The sequence below is a fragment of the Gracilinanus agilis genome, chromosome 4 (assembly GCF_016433145.1).
Source record: "Gracilinanus agilis isolate LMUSP501 chromosome 4, AgileGrace, whole genome shotgun sequence".
Lineage (NCBI taxonomy): Eukaryota > Metazoa > Chordata > Mammalia > Didelphimorphia > Didelphidae > Gracilinanus > Gracilinanus agilis.
The window spans coordinates 204,964,171-204,983,937 of record NC_058133.1 but is presented as its reverse complement, the minus strand read 5'-3'; positions in this window follow the sequence as shown (position 1 = coordinate 204,983,937).

Below are 19,767 nucleotides of genomic sequence, written 5' to 3'. Positions count from 1 at the left end.
ATCAGTTTGCACCAATGTTATCCCAGGTGGGCACCTTCAATTTTAAAAATAAAATATAACAGGGGTCTTGGGTGAAGTTTGTGTCTTGTAAAATATAGCAAAAGTCAACTTAGCCCTGAGAACTAGGGGTGATTTCTTCAGAGACAAATCAACTGGAAGGCTTACAATACCAAACCTAATCTCAGCTGACGAAGAGTACAGCAGAGAAAAGATGAAATAACTGACTGCTGGTCATTTCTGCACATCATTCCTCCTCCCTGCTTTTCTTTCATCCCCCAGCCTCCCATATTTTGTTCTGACCCATATGCCGGAACACAGAGAACAGCATAATTGTCATTTTAATCTTTAGAGGCTTGACCTCTGTGTGTTGCTAGGACAGGAGGAAGCTTCTGACTCATCTGCTATCTCATTGGTTTTGTCCCTAGTGAGAGAGAAGGCATAAGCCTATGAACTAGGAAAATAAAGTGAGGATTGAAATAGATAAGTGTCTGGATGCCTGAGAATATAAGAATCTCAGAATCTTAGAATTGAGAGAATTCTCAGGGAACATCTAGTCCAATCCCTCTCTTCTACAGTATCCCCCCCAAAGTAGTTTTGTTGTCATTCATTTGTTTTCAGTTGTGTCCAACTCTCTGTGACCCCATTTGAAGTTTTCTTGGCAAAAGTACTGGAGTGGTTTGCAGTTTTGTTCTCCAGCTCATTTTACTGATGAGGAAACTGAGGCAGACAGGGTTAAGTGATTTGCCCAGTGTCACCCAGCCAGTAAATATCTGAGTTCTGATTTGAACTTTGGGAAGATGAGTCTTTCTGACTCCAAGCCTGTCACTCTATCCACTGTGCAACCTAGCTGCCCATAAATGGTTATTCAGCTTCCAACTGAAATATAATTAGGGTACTGGATTTTTCATGCTCTCACATAGGGAAAATTCTCCATTTTTCCTTTCTGCAAACCAAAAGCCGAGTTAGAGCCAACTGTAACATCATTCTCAGTGATGTTCCTTCGAGACAGGATCACTGTCTGTTGCAAGAATTATTTAATCATTCTGAAAGATATCATCTAATTACAATAATACCCCCCACGCACAGACAAAATTGCTAAATTTAGTATGAAACAGCTGCCTTTTTGATAGTTTTATTATATAGTCATGGGCAGTGGGAAAACAATTCCCGGGGAATACATAGAAAAGCACATTTACAAAATTGTCAGAAGATCTGTAGTATGTACACTCTGGCCTCATTCTCTGAAGGCCAGGCCTACTACATCTCCTCTCAAGATTGCAAACAATAACCCTGAAGGATTGGGGTGTTTCTCTTCTCTATGACATTAGCTTAAACCCCTACCAGTTATATTTCTTTCATTGCTAGGGGCCTGAGACTAGCACCCCAGTTTCACAGCCCCACTTAACAACTCAGTTTTATAAAGATATTTCCATCAAAGAGATAACAAGAACAAAGTATAAGCATTTCCCCTGGGAGCAACTTGAGAGCCAGACCTAGAAACAGGAGGTCCTGGTTTCAAATGTGAACTTACATACTTCCTAGCTGCGTGACCCTAAGCAAGTCATCTCCATTTCCTAGCCTGTTCCAACTTGGAACCAATACACAGTATTGATTCTAAGATGAAAGGTAAGGGTTTTCAGTTTAAAATTTTTTCTCTCAATAACCTAGGGGGCATAATTTTCCCTACACCTCCTTAGTATCATAATTTACCTCAGTTCCTACATAACATTGGTCCTACTGAGTTCTTATTCCAATGTGGCAGTCACACCATGTGAGTTCTTCTAAATTGGAGTCCTAAAGTTCACTTGTTCCTTGGGGGATTTACACTGTTCAACCTGGATTCCAAATCCACTCCCTTCACTTAGAATATGAAAGAATGAAGAAAAAGGCCAAAGTCAGAGACCTGTTTCTAGGGGGCTTAAGGCTTTGGAGAGAGAATATTCTCTAAGACTTTTTCCCTTAGAGCAGGGGTCAGCAACCTTTTTGGCTGTGAGAGCCATAAATGACACATTTTTTAAAATGTAATTTCATGAGAGCCGTACAGTGCGCACAGTGTGCTCTCCTGTAACAGCGCCTGAAAAAAAATTGACTTTATGGCTCCTGCAGAAAGAGCCATATCTGGCCCTCAAAAGAGCCAGATATGGCTCCAGAGCCATATGTTGCTGACCCCTGCCTTAGAGCATAGTTTCTTATTGGATTCTGTGACTGGAATTACAGAATGAAGCAAAGAGGGGCAAAGATTTCCCTTGGACCTTTCTGAAGATGCTGACAGTTCTAGTTACCCAGCCAATCAAAAAGGACATCGCCCAAGCACATAGTGAGCCAATCAGAACCAGCCACAGTATATGTATTCATGCTCCACAATATCTCCTGGGTACCTTCATTTTACATATCAAAATCATTCATCCAGGAACAAAGTCCTCAGAATCTTTCACATGGAGAGATTATATCAGATGAGCAAACTGATAATGTCTGGGAAGGTGCTAGACCTACATGGCAGATCAGTTATACATTTGAGACGTTTTGATCATCAGTATACTGGGGGTGGAGGATAGGGGCGTTTTCCCTTTGCACTTTTTCTTTTTAAATTTGAAAAAAAAACAAAGGATCAGAAGACCTGTAATGTTTGTTCCCATGAAATGTCTTTTTTTGTAGTCTCTAAAAATCAGGTGCATTAAATGCCTATTTATCTAGAATGGTGGAAGAGCAGAGTATTTAGGTAGTTAATTTAATATTCCAGGTAACTGAGAGTTTCCATAAATAGCATGCATCCATTCCATCTTTTATACAATCAGAATATAATTCTCAAATCATTTTAACAGCAAAACTATGTTGAACATAATTTAACCTTTCTTTGATGATTCAGAAATCTATTCTAATAGATTTCTAATACTAATTTATTAGTATTGCAGGTGCAAAAAAAAAGAGTAGAAGGTCATGCTGAACTTATGATGATTCCTTTCCATACCCCAGAATTTCTTCTTTTTGGATAAATCCTTAGCATCAGATTATAGTGCTTCTCATCACTGGCAGGAAATAAAAAAAGATGTAATGGGTATATAGCATAGAATAGGGAGAGAAGCTGAAAAGGATGATGACACAGATTTCCATATTTCTTGTAGATCCAGAAGGGATCTTAATTCTTCCTCCTGTAGGCCCCTGGAGCTGAAAGTGGATTTTTTTGAGCCTAACCATATATATCTGCTGACATGAGACAAAGATCCTAAGAACTGAGTAACCTAGGGGTTGGATTAAGAGTAGTAAGCAGTGAAGTATCCATAACAGAGAAGACAATGAAAACATTCATTTGTTGTGCTTTTGTGTGTAATAAAACATTTTCTAGGCAAATTATTTATTTAATTAAGGCCTTTTATCTTGATGAACTATGTTATCAAATGAAAATTCTCCATGAGCCTCAGCTTCCTGGTATGAAATTTGAGACCTGTGAAATGCAAACATACTTGTGAAATCCAAACAGCTTTCATTTACTTAGACTCAATCACCAAGGCAGAACCTCTTCATTAAAGGAACAAGAGAGGACCTTGCATTCCTTTTGTTTAAAGACAACAACCCCTAAACATTTGGGGCAACTGGACATAATTTATAGAAAGGCAAGTGAGCTAAGCAACTGATTTATTCATGTACACACATTTCACTGCATTATGAATAAAAAAATTTATATTTTAGGCTACTGGTAATTGTCATGTCTATGATTCATTCAACATGTCCCATAAATGCTGCTGTAAGACAAGAGTCTCCTTCCTTGTCTTTTGATTTTTCTGCTTAAGTTTGCCTTTTAAAACAAACAAAAGAAGAGAGCTGAAAACCAGGAAAAGCATAGCTATTCAAATTCTGAAGAAAAAATGTGTTAAATGTAATGATCTAAGAGTCAGGGACTTGGTTCTATTTTTGTTTAAGTTTAACCTCGAATGAAGTATGACTAGGTTTGGTTTGGTTTTTCATTGTAAAATAGAAAACATTTCAATCTAGTGCCCAACCATGAATAAGTAGTAAGATCAACTAATCAAATTCAATTCTTAGCTCGTAGATTGACTCTGAGACATGTCTCACCCTGACCACACTCCTCATTTTGGTATATGCTTTATTGAGGCTTTGGAGTAGGCCATCAAGAAGCTATGGAACACAAACACACACACACACACACACACACACACACACACACACACACACACACTGGAGCTCACCTCCCTCAGGGATTCAGTGGTCATATATACACACAACAAAAACATAAGCAGAGAAAACTGAGAATCTCTAAATCCTGATATATAAATGCTGGCATCCTGCTGCATTGCTCTTGTGAGCCTCATCTGGCCTTTTGCTCCTGAATTCTCCTCCATGCTGCCTTCTGTGGGCAAGCTGTGAGGTCAGCTTTAAAAAGATATCAGCCTTGTTTTGGACATTGCCCATGCATTAGCCTGGATGTGAGTGGAAGTCACCAGGGTAAATCTCTGGCACACTTCCTAACACTCTCCTCCCTCCATTCATATTCCTTTGCCTCCTCACCCATTTCTCTGTGTTAACAATGACTATATTATCATTTTTAAAGTCCCATCAACACACACATTCTGACTTCTGTGTGGGAAGATAAGCTAGAACCAGCATGGTAGAATGCCCTTAGGCAAAATGATCTGCAATCTCATCCTTGTCCCAGTTCCTTCCACTGCAAATTACAATCCATCTAGGTCTGCCCATCCTATGCTATTGATGGTCATGCACTCCCATGTTTGCCAACAGGGAGTCCACTCAATGAAAGAAGGGCCCTCCGTGATCTCTCCTGACACCTCAAGGAAAACAGCAGAGACCTTGGAATATTCCCCTTTTATTCTTTATTCTCATCACTTGACCAGCCTTTCTTTTCTTTCCTTCCTTCATTTCTCTGATGCTATTCTTCACTAATATTTTTCTTCAAACCTTCCTTTACTGATATATGTTCGAGTATGTCCACACCAACCATGTGCCCATCTGTTGTCTTTTGGGTAATACTTCCAGTTTTTCAGAGATTGTTGTTGTGTGTGTCTTAGGGCAATAAGAGTAGAATATTAGTGTTTAAATGATGGGCCTTTGTCTCCAGGAATTTAGTGTCATTAAAAGAACTTTTATAGAGTTCCCTGAAGTCAATATAACTCATATTCTGTTGGCTACGTGTCCTATCTTAGATATTTAATAATAACAACATTTATATGACACTTATTATATACCAGGCACTGTGCTAAGTACCTTTTACAAATATCATCTTATTTGTTCCTCACAATATTGGGAAATGGATGCTAGTATTATCTCCATTTTATAGAAGAGATAAGGCAGACAGAAATTAGGTGACTTACCCAGGGTCAAACAGCTAGTAAATATGTTTGGATTCCAGTTTTCCCAATTCTAGGCTCAGAATTCTATTCACTGAACGGTGTAACTAGCCCCCCACACACACACACCCTCATTTTTGTATAAACACATATATAGTAGGTTCTCCTTAGCTGATTCGCTTTTTGTGGGTTCAGTTATCTGCAGACAACCACAAACCTGCAGCCCTTCATATGTCTCTTCTGCCTTCACTTTTTAAAGGTTTTTGGCGGGGAGGCTGTGAATGTCCAGATGAAAGTGCAGTATCTGAGAGAGCACATGTATATGGGGTCAGCAGATGTTCACTTATATCCAAGGTTTCAGCCAACTGCCATAAGTCTTAGAATGTATCCTTCCATGTATATTTAAGTGTACACATATATAAGTGTGCAGATAAATGCATATGTATAAATATATATTATTTTATGCCTATTATAGTATAAACATATTATACTATATAAGTTTTTAAAGCCTAAAACTGATCTAAGACTTTTGGGACACTGTATAATGCTGGTCAAGAACAATAGGTTGTTCATCCAACAATATGTCATAATTTGGGTCATAGATATTCATCATCCACTTATTTTTCCTAGATGGATGGTTTGGCCAAATATTTTAAAGTGATTATAGATCTCTTATTGGAGACTCTTTGATCAACATATCTCACTGTTTTATATCTCATCTAATCAGATTTTCAAACTTATTTATTTTGTACCTTTCAGAGAATCTTGAATAGTTTTTATATGGAGATAGATTAATCAATCAATCAACCAAATTTATTAAGCATCTGTGCCAGACAATTGGAAATACAAAAAGAGGCAAAAGACAGTCTCTTCTCTCAAGGAGTTTACAACCCAATGGAGGAGACAACATGAAAACAAATATGTACAAAGCAAGCTATATACAAGATAAATAGGAAGTAATTAACAGACAGAAGGCCCTAGAAATAAGGGGGGTTGGGAAAGGTTTCCTGTAAAAGATGATTTTAGTTGGTACTTAAAGGAAACCGGAGAAGCCAATAAGTAGAGAGGAGGACAAAGAACATTCCAGAGATGGGGGACAGACAGAAAAAAATACCCAGAACCCAGAGATGGAGTGTCTTGTTTGTAGATCAGCCAGGTGGCCAGTTTTTCTGAATTGAAGAGTACATGTTAGGAAGTAAAGTGTAATAAATGTGCAAAGAAAGGAGTAGGTTGGGTTATGAAGGGCTTTTGTATTTGATAGAGTTCCTTGCTAGAAAATTGTAAAGGGGGCATTTGGTTCTACCAATTCAAGTGCTTTTTAATAACCAATAACTGTGTTCCACATAGCATATATTTAATAAGTGTTAATGTTCATCAATATTTCATGGTGCTTTTTGAGCACAATGAGGTGAAAACTCTGCTTTTATTGACTAAGAGCTCTAAATGCTGACAGTAATCATCAACTTAAATGAAAAGTCAGTTGAAAAATGAAACATAGACTCATAGAAACAATTCACTAATTGTTGATCTACAATTATCCTTTCACATCAGCTCAGACATCCTGGAAGTTGGTGTTGTAAAATAAATAAAAATAAAAAGGTCTGGAACAAGTGAAAAAGGCTGTCACTAAACATAAATGAGAAGCAATGAAGAAAGAGGACTTCACAAAAATTTATAGATATCACTTTTGATTATCACAACTAGGACAGGAAATAGCAACTGATGGTTCATAAGACTTAGTACTCCTTTAAATACATATAGAGAGGCAGGAACATTTTGTACTGGCCAGGAAAAGGGAAAAAAAAACAGGCGGGGGAAGGTCAGCATTCTTTGCTACTGGCAGATATAAAGTGTGTCCTAAAAGGTTTTATATAGTTTTAAGCCTTAATAGCTCAAAACTGCATCAAACCTTTTGGGACACTCTGTAAATTCTAATAAAGGTAAGAATATGGACCAGAAAGATGGAAAGCAATAATTTTGCCTCCTTTGCTTAGCTTCAGTTCTTGTTCAATTTTATTTGCATGTCAATCTAGGAAGGATCTTGGCAATTGGGCTCCCTAGCCTCCACACAACTGTGTTTATTCTTTGTGGAGGAGGGAAGGAAAAGAAGAATCCCTGAAATGGGTGGGATTTCTGGAGGGGAGATGGCACAGGATTCCTATTTTGGTTTAAATAGGAATTATAAGAAATTTTCTGACTATGAATCAAATAGCTTTCCAGGAAAAAAAAGACTTCAAATCATCATTGGATATAAGTAGTCCAAAGAATATCCAGAGAAGACTCGGTTGTTTGTTTGTTTTTATTTTTGGGGCTGGCTGTTCATAGCTTAATACATAACTCCTGAGATGATGGACTAAAAGAGACGGGCTTGCCCTTATCCTTAGAGCTTTGTAGGCTCTACACAAGTCCCTAAAAAAGGCATTTATGGTTGGTGTCTCCACTTTCTTTTCCTTCATTCTCTTCCAAATTTTTGATCTGACTTCCATCCTTATCACTCAACTGATGCTATTCTCTCCAAACATGCCAGTGATCTCATAATTACCACATCTAATGCTACTTCTCTGTCATCATCCTTCTTAACCTCTCTGCAGGATTTAACATTATTGATCACCCTCTTCTCCTGGACAAACCAACAAATCTGTATTCTCTGAGTTTTGATAACACTGCTCTCTCTTCCTTGTTCTTCTCCTAACTATATGACCATTCCTCCTCAGTCTCTTTTGTTGTATGCATCATCATCCATTAGAACTATGGATGTATTCCAGGACTATCCTGGATCCTCATTTCTCAATATATGCTCTCTCATTTGGTGACCCCATCAGCTACCAAGGGTTTCCCTATCATCTTTAGGCATCTCTATCCAACCTAAATCTTTCTCCTGATTTCCAGTCCCACATTACCAATTACTTATTTGATGTTTCCACCTGGATGTTCCAAAGATATCACCAATTCAATAGGTCTACAATGGAATTCATTATTCTTACTTCTTTACCAAAATTTTCTGCTATAATCAAGGCCATTACTATCATTTTAGTTTCCCAGGTTCACAACCATAGTGTTATCTTCAACTTCTTACTCTCACTCACCCAGTAATCAATTGCCAGATTTTGTCATTTCTATCTCCATAATGCTTAAGGCAGTTGGGTAGTAGAATGGATAGGACCTGGAGTCAGGAAGATGAGGTCAAATCCAGCCTCAGACACTGGGCAAGTCACTTAATCTCTGGCTGCCTCAGTTTCCTCAATTGTATAGTGGATATAATAATAACACCTAATTTTAAGGGTTGTTATGAGGATCAGACGAAGTACTTGTAAAGCATTTAGCACAGTGACTGGCAAATATAGGTGCTTAATAATAAATCCTTCCTTTTCCTTTCTTCCTCTCTTTTCCTTCTTTTCTTCTCTTTTCCTTCCTTCATTCCTTCCTTCCTTTCTTCCTCCTTTCCTTCCTTCCTTCCTTCCTTCCTTCCACCCTAGTTGAGGCCTTCACTTCTGGCCTGGACTATTGCAATTACATCCTATTTATTTCCTTTACTTCAAGCTTCTTCCCATTCTAATTCATCTATTCAATTCTTTTTTTATTCTGAACTTAACAACACTAAACAAAATGAGTATTTCCATATTTCCATATACATAGTAGAACAAAAAAAGACTGTATATGAAACTGCAAATTTCTATTATGTACAACTTACTTTTCTTCTTAAAATAGATAATAAATCCAACATGAAACTTTCAAAGCTGTCTTGATCACATACAATTCCTTCTGGCTTTCCTTCTGTTGCATTTTTTGATGCTTTAATGACCTTATTTTCTTTCTTTCTTTTTTGGCTACTCTATCCTTAAACCTTCCCACTGTCCTACAAACTGAAATAAAGGAAGGAAAAACAAATCCCTTGTAACAACGATGCATCATCAATTTTTACATTGAAATTCTAAGTCTTATTCTGAAAATGTATGTGTTCTGTATTTTTAATCCATTGCCTCTTTGTCAGGAGATGGGTTGCATACTCCATCATCAGTTTTCTGGAATTATGGTTGAGCATTACATTGATCAGAGTTCTTAAGTCTTTCAAATTAATTTTTCTTTATAATGTTGTTATTGTATAGATTATTTTCTTGTTTCTACTCACTTTACCTTGAATAAGTCCATATAAGTCCAGTTTCTTTGAAACTTTCCCTTTCATTATTTCTCATAGTACAGTCATATTCCATTACCAAATAACTAACTTCAGGAAGAAGCCTATCATTGGCAGCACTGGAGGAGATACTTAATATGAACACTAGAATCATAGGAAGGTAAGAACATCAAATGATATAAAAAGCATCTAATATAAAAGTGCCATCCATGTAGTGAAGATGCTATCAGGGTAGTTCATAATGGATCTCTTTATGCCATAGTACCAATAAAATCACCTTCAACAAAGTCATCAGTCAGCATCACATGTCCTGATGTCATAATCTTCTTGAATGCAACCTAACATGATCTGAATTGATATTGAGACCATCCCCTTACAGATAATCAATAATAACATAACTAGTAATAATAATAACTAAAATTACATAATGCTTTAAGGTCTACCAAGTACTTTACAAACATTCTCATTTTTATCCTGAAAATGACTCTGTGAGATAGTCAGGAGCCATCAGTCAAAAATCTTGCCTTCCTACAGCACCATTAAAGGGATAATACCATACCTTTGCTCCTTTAGAGTCTTCTAAAAGTCTATGCCCTTCTTTGGAAGATCACGTCTACTCACTTTCATCCAGGGACTGAAAATTGTCACCAAATCAGCTAATAGATCCTTTTTTTCCTTTCAGGTGAAGAAGATTTTCATAAGCACTATGGTTAGTAAAAAATAATTTCACCTCCTCCATGATATTAGAAAGCAAAGCAACTTCAAAATAATCCCCCCAAACTCTTTCTAGGAAGGAACTGGCCTAACTATCCTAAGGTAATAGAGATTTGCCAATTAAGAGGAACCTGAATCATTTTACAAACATTTTTTGAAAGCAAAATCGTTAAATCCTGGGCAATTCCATAAAGAGGATAGAATAAGGAAGGTCTGGAAGGGATTCAAAAGTAGCCATTTTGGAAACAACAAAGTGAGGGAAAAAATTTTATAACAAATTTCTCTGATAAAGGTCTCATTTCTCTATATTAGAGAACCAAGTTAAATTTATAAGAATACAAGCTATTCTCCACTTGACAAATGGTCAAAGAATATGAACAAGCAGTTTTCAGATGAACAAATCAAAGTTATCAATAATCATAAAAAAGTTCTAAATCACTCTTGATTAAAAAAATTAGAATTAAAACAACTCTGAGGTACCACCTCGTATCTCTCAGACTGGCTAATATGACAGTAAAGGAAAGTGATAAATATTGGAGGGGATGGGGCAAAATTGGGACACTAATGCATTGCTGGTGGAGTTGTAAACTGATCCAACCATTCTGGAGGGCAATTTGGAGTTATGCCCAAAGGGCTGTAAAACAGTGCTTACCTTTTGATCTAGTATCCAAAAGAGAGTAAAAAATGGTGGTGGTGGTGGTGGGAGTCCTACTTGTGTAAAAATATTTATAGCTGCTCTTTTAGTAGTGGCAAGGAATTGGAATTTAAAGGGATGTGCATCTATTGGGGAATGATTGAACAAACTGTAATATATGATGTTGATAGAATACTATCATGCTATAAGAAATAATGAAAATGATGATTTCAGAAAGAGTTGGAAAGACCTACATGAACTGATGCAGAATGAAACAAGCAGAATCAGGAGAAAATTATGGAGTGATCAACTGAAAGTTTTAGCTACTCTCAGCAATACAATGATCTGGGACAATTCTGAGGGACTTATGACAAAGAATGCTATCCACCACCAGAGAAAGAACTCCTGGCCTCAGAATGCAGATCAAAGTGTATGACTTTCCATTTTGGTTTATTTGGATTTTAATTGAGGTTTTGGTTTTATATGATTATTTTCTTACAAAAATAAACAATACTGAAATTTGTTTTGCACGATAATATATATAAATCAGATCAAATTTCTTGCCAGCTCTGGAAAGGGGGAGAGAAGAGAGGGAGGAGACAATTTGGATCCTATAACTTCATAAAACTTATGTGGAAATTTGTTATTAATAGGTAAAATAAAATAAAATAAAAGTAGCCCTTCCTCATCATGTAAGTTTTCTGGAGGCCAAATCCAAGAAACCACTGCATTGTAGAACCGTACCCCTTTCTAGGGTAGCACCAATTAATTGAAGACATATCTACTGAGAGATGGGATGCCCAACCCTGATCATCAGAAGTATGACAACAAAGCTGTCATTTCAAAAGCTCACTCAACAAATTCAACAATGCCAGCTGCCCAAGGATTATATAAGAGATGGAAAATCTAGCTCATTTAGAGACAAAAGGTTCCATTTTGTTCCTGGTTCCCAGGAAAAATCAGTGCCCTAAATAGAGGCAGCGGTGCAGGGAGGTCTTTAGGGAAGAAGGATATATTAAGAATTATCATGGTGGCTCCTGCAGTGGACTTAACTGGAACCTTGATACCATATCTTGAATAAATACCAACTGTAGTAAGGGCAAACTTCTTGTCCTGAAATGGGGAGAATAGGATCAGTATAATCAATTTGCCATTTAGACAAAGGTTGGGAGGCATAAAGGGTCATGTCATACTAATTTTTTTTAAGGTAGATGTTTTATTTGGCATGTTCTGAAGCATTACTGAACATTTTATCAACTGTATCATCCTTAGTTAAGGGGATCATGTGGTCCCTTACCCATCATAATATAGCAAAACAGCTCCTAGGACCCTACTGATGGTGGGCCTAAACCCTAATTTCTGTTATTTTTGTAAGGATTCAACTTGGCTATTCAACTCAGCAAAGGGTGTGTGATGCCTTTGATGGGCACTGATATGTTGCCAAAACATCTGTATGTAGTGGGAGGCATTGGCAAAATTCCTTCATTGTTCTTGACCCCAGAAGGAAAAACCTTTGATTATCAAGATCTATTCTTCAAACTCAGGCCACTCAGACAGACCCATGGCCAATGTCCAGGAACCAGTATAGATGAAGATCTTATCTTCCTCATTCCTTTAGTCTCTTTCATATGCTTGCCATATGTCTTGAAACTTAACCCTCTTGGTGTACTTGCCAGGATTCCCATTCCTAAGAGTATCCCAATTGTGGGTTAATGGCTACTAAATTTCAGTTACACTCACCTTTCTCATAGCAAACAGAGTTGCCAGTAAACCAGGAAAAGTGGTATTCCTCAAAAATCAGGTTCTCATAGAAGAGGCAAAAGACTGGGGCTGAAAGTCTTGGCTTTTGGCAAAGTCACCACCTGTTCATAAGGGTAGTAACATCCAACGGATCTGGGAAAATACAATCCTGAACATATCATTTCCATTTGCCAGTGGAAGATTCCTGTGCTCTACACATCTATCTATCTATCTATCTATCTATCTATCTATCTATCTATCTATCNCTACACATCTATCTATCTATCTATCTATCTATCTATCTATCTATCTATCTATCTATCTATCTATCTATCTCATATAATATTGGATCACCTAACCCATAATGAGCAATTCTGGACAAAAGATGTAACCTTGTGTCATCTGTTCAGTACCAACTAGGATCTAGTAATAGGTAAACAATTGCTTTTCAAAAGGGAAATACTGAGTAGCTATTCTGGGGAATTTATGGGTCCAGAAGGCTAATAAGCATTTAGACTAGTCATCCCTTGGTGCTTACCAAAGGTTCTATTTAGCTACATTCTTCAGGGTGGAGAACTTTAAAAACAAAGGCTCTGTACCATCATAAAGATCCAGTGAGGAGAGACAATTGGTTGGCTTATTTTAGGGTATTCCATAACCTGTTCTATAACCTGTTCAAGGCACTGCTTGAAAGTGATGAATCTGTAAGTAATTCAGGGGTAACCATCTAAATTTCCAAACAAAGAATAATGGTTCTCCAGAACTAGAGTCCAATGAGAACGTGAGCCTCCTTTTTAAGAATAGGGAGGAGCAAATGTCAGTATTTTATTCCAGATTATATCAGGAATCATCTAAGCTCTCCCATTTAGTGTATTTGTACCCTGATGTTTCTTAGGGTTTATATTGCACCCTTTGTCCCTTACATGAACCACCATAGCCCTTCCTGGTCTAGTAAACATTATATCATTAATACAATGATGAATAGTAATGCCTTAACTAAATAAGGTCTCATTTAGATCTCTGCCCATGGTAATATGAAGGAAAATTCAAATAACCCAAAGGTTGGACAATGAAAGTACACTGAACTCCTTTCCAGGGGAAAGAAAATTACCCCTAATTAGTATCAGTCATGAGGATAGAAGAAAAAGCATTGGGAAGATCAATGGCATCATACCCTGCATCCAAAGCCTACGTTGCTTCATCCACTATATTAAGAAGGCTATAAATGGCCACAGATTGACATAATGCCTTTATTCAGTTGCCTATATTTCACTGTAAGCTTTTGGGTACCATCTGCTTTCTTTACAAGCCTCAGAGTTATTTATTATAAGGGGAGTTTGTATAATGAAGTACTTTAGCCTTCTTTCTCTCTAATGCTGAGGAGGAAATATTTTTTGTTCTATTTCTTAGGATCTGATTAACATTAACTACAGAGGATATTTCAGGCAATTCCAAGGGTTTCTGGTTGACCCTACTTATAGTAACTGGTAGAGAAATTCCATAAGCACCTCTATAGACACTGGCTACTAAGAACCCAAAATATTCATTCCCACAGTAACCCACTCTGATCAGCTACCACAGCTGTCACCCAGACAAGGGTTTTCTGCCCACCTCTGCTTCAGCAGATATATCTCTTCTCTCAGTAGCATTTCTCCCCAAATTCTGATTGAAGGTAGGGTGCCTTCATGGGCCTATTGAGGGTTTTCTGGTGTAATTTCAACCTGGCATTCAGTATCCCTTTAGACACATATTTTTGACAGCTTACTCTCTGCTGGCCATTATGATTTAAGCATGTAGCATCTAGTCCCCTCAAATTTTGGAAATCTTTGGCCCTTTATCTAAGGGGACTCATTCTAAGACTCTCAAGTCTAGATACAAAGACATGGGTGATTTAGAATAACCAAGAGGCCTTTAGGGTGATAAGAGCAAAAGAATCCTTACTATTGTCAATCCTCTATATTATCATACCATTTTAATAATGCCCCTAGAGGCTAATTATCAATAATTTTCTTTTCAATTTCATGTTTCAGGAACCACACTCATAGTTCATGGAAGAGGGTATCAGTACTCTACTCACTCGGCAGCAGCAGGCATAGTATATCTTCCCATCATACCCAAAGAGACAATTTTTATGGGTAGTTGTATTTGCCCAGATAGTTTCAGGACTTTCCCAATTTCTCACTTAATTTTCATTAATTGATCTGCTCAAGCCTGTATGGTAGTTTAGCTAGGAACCAACTACAATGGAAATTTATCTTTATAGTCCAAGTATGCAGAACAGTCCAACTTAGGCAACAAAAAGTCAATTAGTAACAATCCCCAGTTAGAGTTTCTTAATAATTTAAGTGACTTTGTAAAAGTAAATCTTCTATGAACTCTCCAAACTGATTGAACTCTACAGCTAGGATACAATGATTCTATTGTACCACTCTCTTATTAACTATTATTCTAATGATTCCTTAGATTACTCTTTAAATTTCTGCAACTTCCCAAGTTCCTTGGTGGTGAAGTCCTCCCATCTTCTAAACCTTCCCTCCAAAGGCTACTGCCTCCCTTCCTGGACAGTGCTAGACAAATTGAAAGACTGCTTGATTCCTGTAAAGTGGGGAAGGGACAGGAAGTGCTGTGGAAAATGACTATAAAAAGTTCTGAACTTCCTGTCCAAGAGACTTTTCCTTTGAACTTCTTCTCTGAAGTTCATCTTTGGAGTCTCTGCATAGGTAAGCTGGACTAGAGGAGTAAACATTTCCCCTGGATCCTGCATCAGCTTGCTGGGTGAGTAACTTGTCTCCTTTCCTGACTTTTGGAGAGATTGGTTCCAGAGAGGTCTTCCTTTCCTGAAGGAGGCTCCGCTGGTGGAACACTTGCTGAAGACACAACCGGGACTCCTGGCTTAAGAGACTACCATGACTCCACGTGGAAATGGGGACTTGAGAGCCCTTGCTGGGTGGTGAGCTGGACTTCTTCAGACAGAAATTATAGGATATCTAGCTAGGCAATACTTTCTCCTTCCTTCCTACATTTCTCTTTTTTTTATCATATCTCTAAATTGTTAAGAGGGGCTAACAGACTCATGACTTAAAAGTTAATTTTTTAAATCTGTGACCGCAATATTACTTTAGAACTTTCATATTAGCATAAAAACTTAAATTTAAATTCTTACACTTCTTTGGATAAAATCACAATCTTGGAGGTTGTAATAGAATAAACCTATGACATTTCTTCCCAACAGAAATGGTTCACATAAATCATAAGCATTTCTTTATAATACAAATAGAATTCAATAGCAAGAGATGGAAAAAGAAATCTTATTTAAAATATCTGCAGACAATATAAAATACATGAAAGTCTACCTGCCAAGACAAACCCAGAAACTATATGGACATAAAAGCATAACACTCTTCACAAATAAAGTCAGATCTAAATAATTGGGAAAATATTAATTGCACATGGGTAGGCAGAACCAATATAATAAAAATGACAATCCTATTTAAATTAATTTACTTATTCAGTGCCTTACCAAGCAAACAACTCCAAAATTATTTCATAGAGCTAGAAAAAAATTAAATTCATCGGGAAGAATAAAAGACCAAATGGGAAAAAAATATGAGGAAGGAGGCCTGGCTGTACCAGATTTTAAACTGTATTATAAAGTGGCAATCATCAAAGCAATCCAGTACTGGATAAGAAATAGAGAAGTGAATCAATGGAATAGATGAGACACTCAGTAGTGTAAGAAATAAAATTAACATAGAGTGATAAAAATTTAAATATCATGGTTTCAGAGGGTTTATTGAAAGCCATTTAGAAAAATGAAGCCACGTGCCTGTTGAGTTAATTTAAAGGGACCCGCCGTTTACCTGCTCCTCCTTCACAATCACAAAATAAAAGGGAGCCAGTCCCGGAACCCCTATTTAATCTTCTGTTACATTATTAAGTAATTGCCTACATCATTTACGTAAGCCAGGAATAATGGGAAATATAGTTTCAAGTCCCCTAAAAGTCCACAGGAAGTTTAGATCAGGGACCTCAAAATTAGTTCAAGGACTCCCAAATTTCCAATATCACAGCATTAAAGGATTATATTAATCTATTGTTTGACAAACCCAAAGATCTAAGCTTTTGGTCAAAAAACTTACTATTTGGTTCCGGGTTAAGATGGCGGCAGAGTAAGAAGCAGCTCTTAACCTCTCCTGACCGAAAAACACAAAACTCCTCAAGGGGACATAAAAACAAGTCTAGACGAACAGAGGAACCCCACAACAGGGCACAGCGTGGAAGGTACGTGGAATTGAGGCATTTCCATGCTATAAAGGGGTGAAACAGCTCTCACTAAATCACGGGCTGAGCAACCACCCCACCCCCAACCCCTCCACACACAACACCAATAGCTCCGAGGCCAGCTAGGAAGAGGTGGAGCAAGTTTGGGGCACCCATTGAGTCATTGGAGGCTCTGGGGTCTGTTCCTGAGAGCAGCGGGATTTGGGACCCCAGGAAGCTAGTGAGCGCACGCGGAATTTGAGCGCGGGAGCAGGACGCCAAGAATGGACGCAGGGCGCAGAGCGCAGGCTGAGAGCGCAGGCACGTGTGGAGGCGTGGGTGGAGGTAGACACAGCCACGAGCTAAAGTTCTGAAACCCTGAGTGGGGAACCAGTGCAGACGGGTATACGACTGTGGAAGCAGCGCCCTGAGACTTGTAAAGAACCCTCCGGCAGAGGATCAAGCAAGGGGGTCCACCAGGGGGCTTGACCTTGGAAAAAACCAGACAGACCTCAGGAGCCAATAGACCATGGACAGACCCTGAGCGCAAGGATAAACCTGAGAAGCTGCTGGGCTAACAATGGCTACCCAGTCTAAGGAAGCTCAGAAGAGAAAGATTAACAACAAGAAAAAAAAGTCTTTAACACTCGACAACTTTTACACAGAGAAAATCCAGACAACCAAGCAAACAGAGGAGGAGAACAAACAAGCATCCGGACCCTCCTGAAATAAGGAAAACTCCTCACAAGCTATGGAAGAGTTCAAAACTGAGATTTTGAGGAAAACGGAAGAGATCTGGCAAGAAAATAACAGTTTAAAAGGTAGAATCTTGCAATTGGAAAGTGAGGCTCAGAAACCAAATGAACTGATAAGCAAATTGAACAACAGAAATGACCAGATTGAAAAGGAATACCAGAAGATTATAGCAGAGAACCGAAAGATTATAGCCGAAAACCAATCCCTAAAGGCTAGAATTGAGCAATTGGAAGCTAATGATCTCTCAAGACAACAAGAACAAATAAAACAAAGTCAAAAGACTGAAAAAATAGAAGGAAACATGAAATATCTCAATGAGAGAGTGACAGACCAAGAAAACCGGTCAAGAAGAGACAATTTGAGAATAATTGGTCTTCCAGAAAAACCAGAAATTAATAGAAACCTGGACTCCATACTAACAGAAATAATCCAGCAAAATTGCCCTGAAGTCCTACAACAAGAGGGCAATATAGACATTGAAAAAATTCATAGAATACCTGCGACATTTGATCGAGAAAAGAAAACACCCAGAAATATAATTGCAAAATTCAAGAGTTTCCAAGCAAAAGAAAAAATCTTACAAGAAGCCAGAAAGAAACAATTCAAATATCAAGGAGCACCAATCAGGATCACACAGGATCGGGCAGCCTCCATGCTAAAAGATCGCAAAGCTTAGAATACGATATTCAGAAAGGCAAGAGAGCTGGGCCTGCAACCACGGATGAACTACCCATCAAAATTGACTATATATTTCCAGGGGAAAGTATGGGCATTCAACAAAATTGAAGAATTCCAAGTATTTGCACAGAAAAGACCAGGGCTAAATGGAAAGTTTGATATCCAACCACAAAAATCGAGAGAAACATGAAAAGGTAAATAAGAAACAGAGGGGAAAGAAAGAAAACTTATAATTTTTAAATTTGCCTTTTTAAGGGCCTCAGTGAGATCTAATTATCTGTATTCCTATGTAGAGAAATGTTATGTATGATTCTCTGTAGTGAACTCTATTCACTATTATAATATTCACTATTATAGTAATAAGAAGAATAATTCACAGGGTGAGGGTGGAACACTAAATAATCTAAGATGGCATGGGGGATAGGAAAGAGGGGGTGAATAGCAGGGGACACCAAGAGAAAATTGAGTGAATAACAAAATAGGATATTCTATTACACACAAAGAGGGCATGGGAGGGAGAGGGGACAAATACTATTATAAGAAGGAGAGGAAGAGAGCATTAAGAGGTAATAATCAAACCTTACTCTCAGTGTAATCAACCCAGAGAGGGAAGAGTAGCTATACTATCCATTGGGACATAAAACTCTTATCTAACCCTTCTGAGAAAGTTAGAAGGGATAAACCAAGGGGAGCAGGGGAGTGGGGATAACAAAAAAAGGGAGGGGAAAAGGGGGAGGGAATTTTTTTTTTTTTTTTTTTTTTTTTTTTTTTTTTTTTTTTTTTTTTTAAAGGGAAGTTAATCAAAGGAGGGGATAAGGGATAGCGGCTCAATAGCAAACCACTGGTTTAAAAGGAAAAAAGTATAAGGAAAAAGGGGGTAGGAATGGGGGAGGATTTGAAAATGTCAGCAAATGCACAACTGATGATTATAACTCTGAATGTGAATGGGATGAACTCACTCATAAAACGGAAGCAAATAGCAGAGTGGATTAGAAATCAAAATCCCACCATATGTTGTCTACAAGAAACACATATGAGGCGGGTGGACATACACAAGTTTAAGGTTCAGAGTTTGAGCAAAATCTTTTGGGCGTCAAAGGAGAAAAAGAAGACAGGAGTGGCTATTATGATTTCTGACAAAGCCAAAGTAAAAATAGATATGATTAAAAAAGACAGGGAAGGTCATTACATCCTGATTAAAGGCAGTATAAACAATGAGGAAATAACACTGCTCAATATGTATGCACCAAGTGGCATAGCACCCAAATTCATAAAGGAGAAACTGGCACAGCTCAAGAAGGAAATAGATAGTAAAACCATACTAGTGGGAGATCTAAATATTCCTCTGTCAGATCTAGATAAATCAAACCGAAAAATAAATAAGAAAGAGGTAAGAGAGGTGAATGAAGTCCTAGAAAAATTAGATCTAATTGATATGTGGAGGAAAATAAATAGGGACAAAAAGGAATACACCTTCTTCTCAGCTGCACATGGCACATTCACAAAGATCGACCATGTTATAGGGCATA